This window comes from Mirounga leonina, unplaced genomic scaffold (assembly GCF_011800145.1).
Source record: "Mirounga leonina isolate KUSES-001 unplaced genomic scaffold, KU_Mleo_1.0 Mir_200, whole genome shotgun sequence".
Lineage (NCBI taxonomy): Eukaryota > Metazoa > Chordata > Mammalia > Carnivora > Phocidae > Mirounga > Mirounga leonina.
In genome coordinates, this window is record NW_023270503.1 from 18455021 (window position 1) to 18463124 (window position 8104).

An 8104-nucleotide genomic window follows, 5' to 3' on the forward strand; every position below is an offset into this window, starting at 1 on the left:
GCCATTTCCCCATTATTCTCCATTCTTTTTTTTTTTTTTTTTAGTTTTTTGAGTATAGTTGACACACAATGTTACATTACTTCTAGGTGTACAACAGAGTGATTCAACATCTCTATACATTTATGTATTATGCTATGCTCACCACACCTTAACTACCATCTGTCACCATGCAATGTTATTACAAAACCATTGACTCTGTTCTCTATGCTGTGCTTTTTATTCCTGTGATGTATTCATTCCATAACTTGGGGCCTCTATCCCCCACAAAAATATGGAACACTTCGTGAATTTGTGTGTCATCCTTGGACAGGGGCCACGCTAATCTTCTTTATATTGTTTTGATATTCGTATATGTGCTGCCAAAGAGAACACCAATATTCCCCATTCTTAAAAGAATGAACACTTTTCATACACCTTGTCTTTACCATATTTGCCTGTTTTATGAGCACCGCACATGTTAAATGTTGGCTAAATAATGTAACTGAGTGAGTGAATGAATGAATGATTTGTGGTAAGTGTCCAATCTATGTTGCCTCCATAAAAATACGCTTCAGAGTACCAAGATAAAAATGGCATAATCTTTTCCTTGGAGTAAAAGTGGAATAATAAGTAGTAAAATAGTGAAAACAGAAAAGAAAATACGTGAGCCCCAATATCCCAGGCCTCTATGTGCTTGTGGCTAAGATATAAGACCATAGTTCTTTTTCATATGCTGATTATGATGGTACAAGATAACTTTTCTTTGGTGTGCTCAATCTCTCCTCCTCCTCCTCATGCAGCTGCCCTCTGCTAGTGACATCTACTAACTCTTCACTCTTCTCTACTATAAGAAGAGGGAGCACTACTCAAGGACCAGGAAACTCTTCTTTTCTGCATCACTTTTCCCACAGATGAGCACAGAACTTCTCTAATTTTCTGTTTCTGAGACCAGATTGTAACCATTAATAACACTTTACTGAATAGTCAGGGATAATGGAAGGGCAGTAAACAGCACATAGAATAACTACTGTGCAAGCACAGAGCTATCCTAGAATCCTTTCTAGGCTTGTTTGCTGTCTTTCTGGTATGTTTCCGTAAGACTTAACCCCATTTGATGTGCTCTAAGATTCTCTTTGGCCGAGAATCTAGGTCATATTAAACTTATATCTAGGGCTTATTTACCTGCATCTTCACTTCTTGACCTAAGACTAACTTTTTACAAAATATTTTACAAAAATAATATGTTCAGGGGAGCCTGGGTGGCTCAGTCGTTTAGCATCTGCCTTCGGCTCAGGCCATGATTCCAGGTCCTGGGATCGAGCCCCGCATCGGGCTCCCTGCTCCGCGGGAAGCCTGCTTCTCCCTCTCCCGCTCCCCCTGCTGGTGTCCCCTCTCTCACTGTGTCTCTGTCAAATAAGTAAAATCTTAAAAAAAAATAAAAATAAAAATTCTCTCTCCCTTAAAAAAAAAAAAGAAAAAGAACAGCAGTTGGGGCGCCTGGGTGGCTCAGTCCTCAAACGTCTGCCTTCGGCTCAGGTCATGGTCCCAGGGTCCTGGGATCGAGTCCCACATCGGGCTCCCTGCTCAGCGGGAGGCCTGCTTCTCCCTCTCCCACTCCCCCTGCTTGTGTTCCCTCTCTCTCTGTGTCTCTCTGTCAAATAAATAAATAAAATCTTTAAAAAATAATAATAATATGTTCATTCATTCAACAAATACACGTTTAGTACCTACTCCTAACAGGTACCAGACACTAAATTAAACAGACGTCAAAGTGTTGTCAAATAAATTCTAACCAAGTGGAACAACAAAAATAAAGTCCTTATACACTGTTAGCCGGAAGGTTGGGATAAAAGTGAGACTGTTCCTATATTTTGGAACTTATGGAGGATATGGACACTTAGGTTAGTTATGAAGGGGGGGGAATGGGACAAGAAACAGGAAAGTGAGGTGGGGCAAGGCTGATTTTAGTTCATAGTTCTCAGAAGTAGATGATCTGAGTGAGAAAGTCTGGGAAAATACACTCTGTGGGTTCTAGTTTAACAAGAAGAAAAGACCACTTTATATAATCCAGGGCAATATATTCTGAGGTTTTGGGTTTAGTGAGCATAGGCACACACACACATACATACACTGTCCTTTATGGTTGGGGCTTGCAATTCCTGGTACACTCTTGCAGAAAATATCTCAACCCTTTACACAAACTAACTCTATGTTCTCTTAAGCTTGCATTCTACTGGTGATTAACAGTAAGAATTTCAGTACCCATCAGAAGCCTGGGATCCTGAAAAAAAATTCTGAGTACTAGTCCGTATTACTTTGGTCACTTCAGTATACAGAAGAAGTGACAGTGCTGTAACATGTTTTTAGAAGGGCTTTTGGAATTCAGACAAGAGAGACTAAATCTGCCTGGAGAAGTCAAGAAAGGATATAGAGGAATTGTAACAGTTGACTTTGGTCTTGAAAGATTGAGAAGACATTCACTGAGCAAGAAAGAAGAAAAAGGTTACTTAAGAGAAAAATGACATGATCAGATCTGTGTTTTAGACAGTCTCACGAATGATTTGGAAAAGGAAGTGACAGGATATGGGATGATAAATGAAACAGCTACTAGATCCATGTAAGAAAAAAGAAATGGGGGTTGAAGGAAAGCATTAGCAATGGAGATAGAGAGAAGCAAACATACTGGAGTGACATTTCAGAGATAGACTTGACAGTTTCTAGTTTCAGAGGGGCAAGAGGAAAGAACCAAAGATGGGTCTGAAATGTATTTGGGGATAAAAATTGAGAAGAAAAGATTTGGATATGTCAGGAGAAAATTCTTTTTTTAATGCCAGGGTACTTGTGGGATCCCCAAATAGAGTCAGTGGGCATATATAGCTGGGATCATGGAAGAGAAATCAAGGTTAAAGATAAAGATTTGGGAGTCACCGACATAGAGGTCGTTGATACCACATCAGAATATGGTATTGCAAAAGAATAACTTAGGGACTCAAAGGATAAGAAAGGTAAAGTTGAACTGCAGACAAAAATGGAAGTGCATAAATAGCAAACAGCAATGATAGAGATCCTTTGAACCAAGATTCTCATCATTGGCTCTTTCATCTCCAGTGGGTTAATTCAGAAAATGGGGTTTGTAGATTCTATCAGAATGCATCAGTTAACTTGCGAGAGGTTGGATCAGGCTGTTCCTAATACAGGATGTAGATGTGTTTGTCAATTAGCAGCAGCCAATCACCATATAATGGCGCTTAAGAGCCCTGCATTGATGTTATCCATCTGCCTTGAGATGCTGTCTTATTTTTAAGAGGTAATTTTAATATACAAATGATTGTCAGTTAACAACTGACCTGAATGTCACACCTGCACTTAATACATATTATAGAAAGATAAAAGAACTTCAAAAGTACATGGAAAGATGCAGTGGGATCTGTTAATATACAGTGAATGAAAGTGTGTTATTGAAGTCTGTGACAATTAACACATCCTTATTTCATGGCAAATTACCAATTCCTATCAGAGAAGATCACACGTGCTATTCAGTTAATACAAAATGGAAACAGAGCTATAGGAAATGAATTTATGCATTGATTGTCATGAATGGACAGAGAATTCCAAAGTCCACAGGAAATCTGTATACCAGGACATCTTTATGAATGACAGTAGTACTCTTAAAAACAATTTTCTTTATTTACTATTTAAATATTTCTAGAGAAGTCACATTAGTATAATAAAAAAAATAGCAAATGAATAAGTAAACTCTACTGTTTAGCTCAGAAGATCTGGGATCAAATGAAACTTAGACAATTTGATATCTGCTTCCTACCCAGAGCACTGCAAATCTCTCAAATCTCTCACAGGTGTGCTACCACATTTTGATCCATATTAAAATTAATTTTTCCCAATGGTGTACACATGCTGACATTGTGATCTTTTAAATGAAGTAGTTAGTTGAGTGGTTTGTGCAATGCTTGTGCAGACAGGGTCTAACTTATAGGAGACAAGAAGTATAAGAGAATATCGAGCCAACACCAAAAAGGTTGTGAATGATCTCACTACAGAGAGATTGTAATTTAAATTTGTATTCTACCTGTTGTCTACAAGTTTATAATACCTCTTTCTGCTTTAGCTGGAATATGGTGGATAAATGCTGAACATGGAGTCAGATTTGGAGTTTTTGTCATTTACTTATTGTGTGACTTTGGAAAACAATTTAACTGCTCTTAGCCTACTTTCTCTATATGTAAAATGGAGAGTGGTACAGATTAAATAAAATCTTCATGGAGAAAGTTTATAGTACTCTGGAATTGAAAAGTGCTTTACCGATGTGCTATTGTCATTATAGATCCACATTTCAGAGACCCCCAATATTTCTTTAAAATGATCCACATGATAATAATAGTAACAATAATTAACACAAACATGCTGGCTACTTTGTGTTTGGTATTATTGAAAATGATTCCCATATATTAGCTAATTTAATTATTATAACAACCCCATGATCTGCATACTATTATTTTCTCCACTTTATAGGCTAATTATGATAGATCAGAATAGGGACACCAAAAATCTATTGCTGAAAGTTGCACTCTTGGCCCTATTGCCTATCATAAATCTACATGTGAGTGAGTGTAAGGATTCCCATTGATAATATATGGACTCCCTACTTGGTGTACATACCACTTGGAGATCAGTTAAGAGCAATAAGGTATTGGATTTGCTGATTTTAAAAAGGAGTGCATTTCAAAGGCATAAATGGCTTTCAAGTGTAATTTCGGGTGAAGCAAAGTTAATTGTGACCTGGTCTAGAATGCATGCAACTTCAGTGCAAACAAAAAACAACAACAAGTTTACTAAAAAGAAAATGGCAAAAGCAAATATAACTGTAGGCAAATGTTTCATTAAGAAATTATTGAGGTTAGGGGCGCCTGGGTGGCTCAGTTGGTTAAGCGTCTGCCTTTGGCTCGAGTCATGATCCTGGAGTCTTGGGATTGAGCCCTGCATCAGGGCTCCCTGCTCGGTGGGGAGTCTGCTTCTCCCTCTCATGCTCTCTGTCTCTCATTCTCTCTCTCTCAAATAAATAAATAAATAAATATATAAATCTTAAAAAAAAAAAAAAAGACATTATTGAGGTTAGCAGCATACTGACCTGAAAGGGGGAGAAGAGCTAAAATGCACTGAGTGAACCACCAGACTCTGAGAGAGAGAGGTGCTTCACACATATCATACAACTTAGACTCCAACAAGATGAAGTAGTCACAAATCTAGAAAATAGGAATTCAAGAGATTAAGTATGGTAATTTGTTTATTAGGAATGAATGAAGACAGAAATATCTCAAAAGACAAAAGGAATCCCATCTAGTTCACATTCACCTCTTTATTCTATATTTAACAAATATTTATCAAGCTTTGGGCGAGCCATTCACTGAGCTATTAGCTGTGACCATAACTCTGATGACAGCACAGAGACTCCTTTCAGGAGCTTAGGGATGAGTGGGAGACACAGAGCAATAGAAAGGCCATGCTGTCCTGCCATAAGGATAGCTAGTGTGCTGGAGAATATCTAGAAGGGAGCATTTATCCAGGCTTGGGCAGTGGGGAAATTTCTGGAAGATATAATGCCTCATTTAGGGAGAAAGAGACTGGCCAACATGGGCTCAAAGGTGTCTGCCATTTTTTTTTTTTTTCTGTTGAGAATTTATTTTGAGTTTGCTGAAATCTTATGAATAATGGCAGAGAGGAGATAGAGGTGGAAAGTTTTGAGTAAATCACAACATGCTTTGGGGAAACTAACTTATAGATTATGTTTCTGAGTAATGCTGAGAGTTCCTTTGGGGCCATGCCTTTTTTCTGCTTCTCTGTCTCTCTAGACACACATTGGCTTATTCTTCCCCACCCTCTTTGATACCCTTTTTTGTTCTTTACTAGCTGATTGTGTTCCTGCTGCTTTTTTGTATTGCAGATGAAGGACTCCCAATTAAATAGTCCCCTGCTGGCAATAATAATGCAGCCCATTCTTTTAAATCCACTAAATTCTGCTCAAGATATTAAGTTGCTCATTTTAAAAATTAAAACTCTGGCACTTTTATGTGGTATCTTTCTCCATGGAATTTATTTAGACGATGGATGCTCCAGATTTTCCCTAGAGACCTTTTGACCCACTTTGAAAGTAGCTCAACACATTTGAGCCAAATTCATTTTTTCAATTTCCATATTTTCTTTGGTAATATGTAGAAAGGAAGGTGTCTACCCGTTATTGAGTGGCTGATCTGTACCAGGTCACTTTACTTATGTTTTTTATGGACTCTCTGAGGTAGAGAGTTTGGTCAGAGGATAAGCCATTTGTCCAGGGCCAGTCTGCTAAAAGTATAGGAGTTAGGCCTGGGACCCACATCTGTCTGTTTAAAACCATTTTCTCTCCTTTGATCAATGAATGCATGGGCTAGCCAGTTCACCTGTTTTTGTAAATGCAGTTTTACTGACACACAATTATTCCCATTTATTTATGGCTATTTTCAGCCTACAATGGCAAAGTAACTAACTGTGATAGAGACTTCTATGGCTTGCTAACCCAAAAATATTTACCGTTCAGCCCTTTACATTAAAATTCGTCAGTCTCTGAATATAGAAAGCAAACTTAAATCAATGAGAATTGATTCAAATAATCAATGAGAATTTTCTACTTGCAGAAATCTGGATTTTTGTATCATTCCCAAGCTGTTGAGCTAGGAATTTCATGACTCATTTATGACATTAAGATAGTTAAAAAACAAACAAACAAAAAACGTACAACAGACACGCACAGAGCAAAGAATTCTTTGGTTGCATTAGAGTTCCAGAAATTTTGTTAATTAGATTATTTTCTTAGATTCTGATAGGTTAGTGTTCTCTCACACATTAAAAACTTTGGGTTTATTTATCATCACTTTCATATGAACATCAGGTCATATAAGTAGTCCCAATTCAGCGTGTATTCATTTTGCTGATTGTAAAAAAATAAAAGCATGCTGTAAAACTTCCATTTGCCCCTGCAGATGCACTCTCTATCCTACTTCTTCCTGCCCTTGCCCCTCCCAGGCCGGTCTGTATGCAAGCCACCAACAACTTCCCTTGCTCTCTGGTTTCCTGGGAGGGAAGGCTTGTGGCCCAGGGAAATCCTGGCAGCAGATTGGAGGGAGGTAGGAGAGTGAGGCTGGAGATTTCATCACACCAGCTCCCTCCCAGCAGGGCAGCCATGGGTTCTTGTGTCTCTTAACCAAAGATTCTCAGGTGCTGAAAGGCAGCTAGATCTCTGCATGCTGTTCTGGAAACCACCTCTTCAGACCTAAGAGTATATGGCAGCTAAACTATTCCTAAACTGTTACTAAACCAGGCACTTCACTATCTTTTGTGGTTCCCCTACCCCTTTTAAATAGTCTTTTTACTAAATTCTTCTTGAATTATTCTGATTTCGATGTGCCATCTGCTTTCTTCTCCGATTCTGCTCACAAACTGCTGATAGCAGTAACCCAAAGCAGAACTGAAGGGAGACATTTGCACAGTTTGCTTGTATGCTTGTTCTGTTTCCCCCTTAAACATGGTATAACTTGAGAAAATGAGACACAGATTAAATGAATATGGAAACATGGAAGGAAGTTTATGGCGACTTGAGACCTAAGGAAGTAAGAATTTCTTGGCTTTCATTTCTTGCCTCTATGATTTACTGGTAAGAATATTCACATTCTCTGGGATAATCATTTCCATGACTGGAAAGATAACTCAAAGTATAAGATGCACTGGGATGATAATGATTCATTCATTCATTCAAGAAATATTTTTTTTTCTTTTTAAAAACTTTTATTGTGATAAAAATACCTAACATTAAATTTACCCTCTTAACCATTTTTTTTATTTAACATTTTTTTTATTCTTATGTTAATCCCCATACATTACATCATTAGTTTTAGATGAAGTGTTCCATGATTCATTGTTTGTGCATAACACCCAGTGCTCCATGGAGAGTGTGCCTTCCTCAATACCCACCGCTAGGCTAACCCATCCTCCCACCCCCCTCCCCTCTAGAACCCTGTTTGTTTTTCAGAGTCCATCGTCTCTCATGGTTCGTCTACCCCTCCGATTTCCCCCGCTT

At 38.2% G+C, this 8104-nt stretch overlaps 1 non-coding gene across 1 annotated transcript; it reads right to left on the bottom strand.

The window, feature by feature from the left end:
• Positions 1–265: 265 nt before the first annotated feature.
• Positions 266–372, bottom strand: LOC118025366. The gene has a single exon (XR_004683301.1). It is a non-coding gene; the product is annotated as a U6 spliceosomal RNA (small nuclear RNA).
• Between the last annotated feature and the right edge of the window lie 7732 nt (positions 373–8104).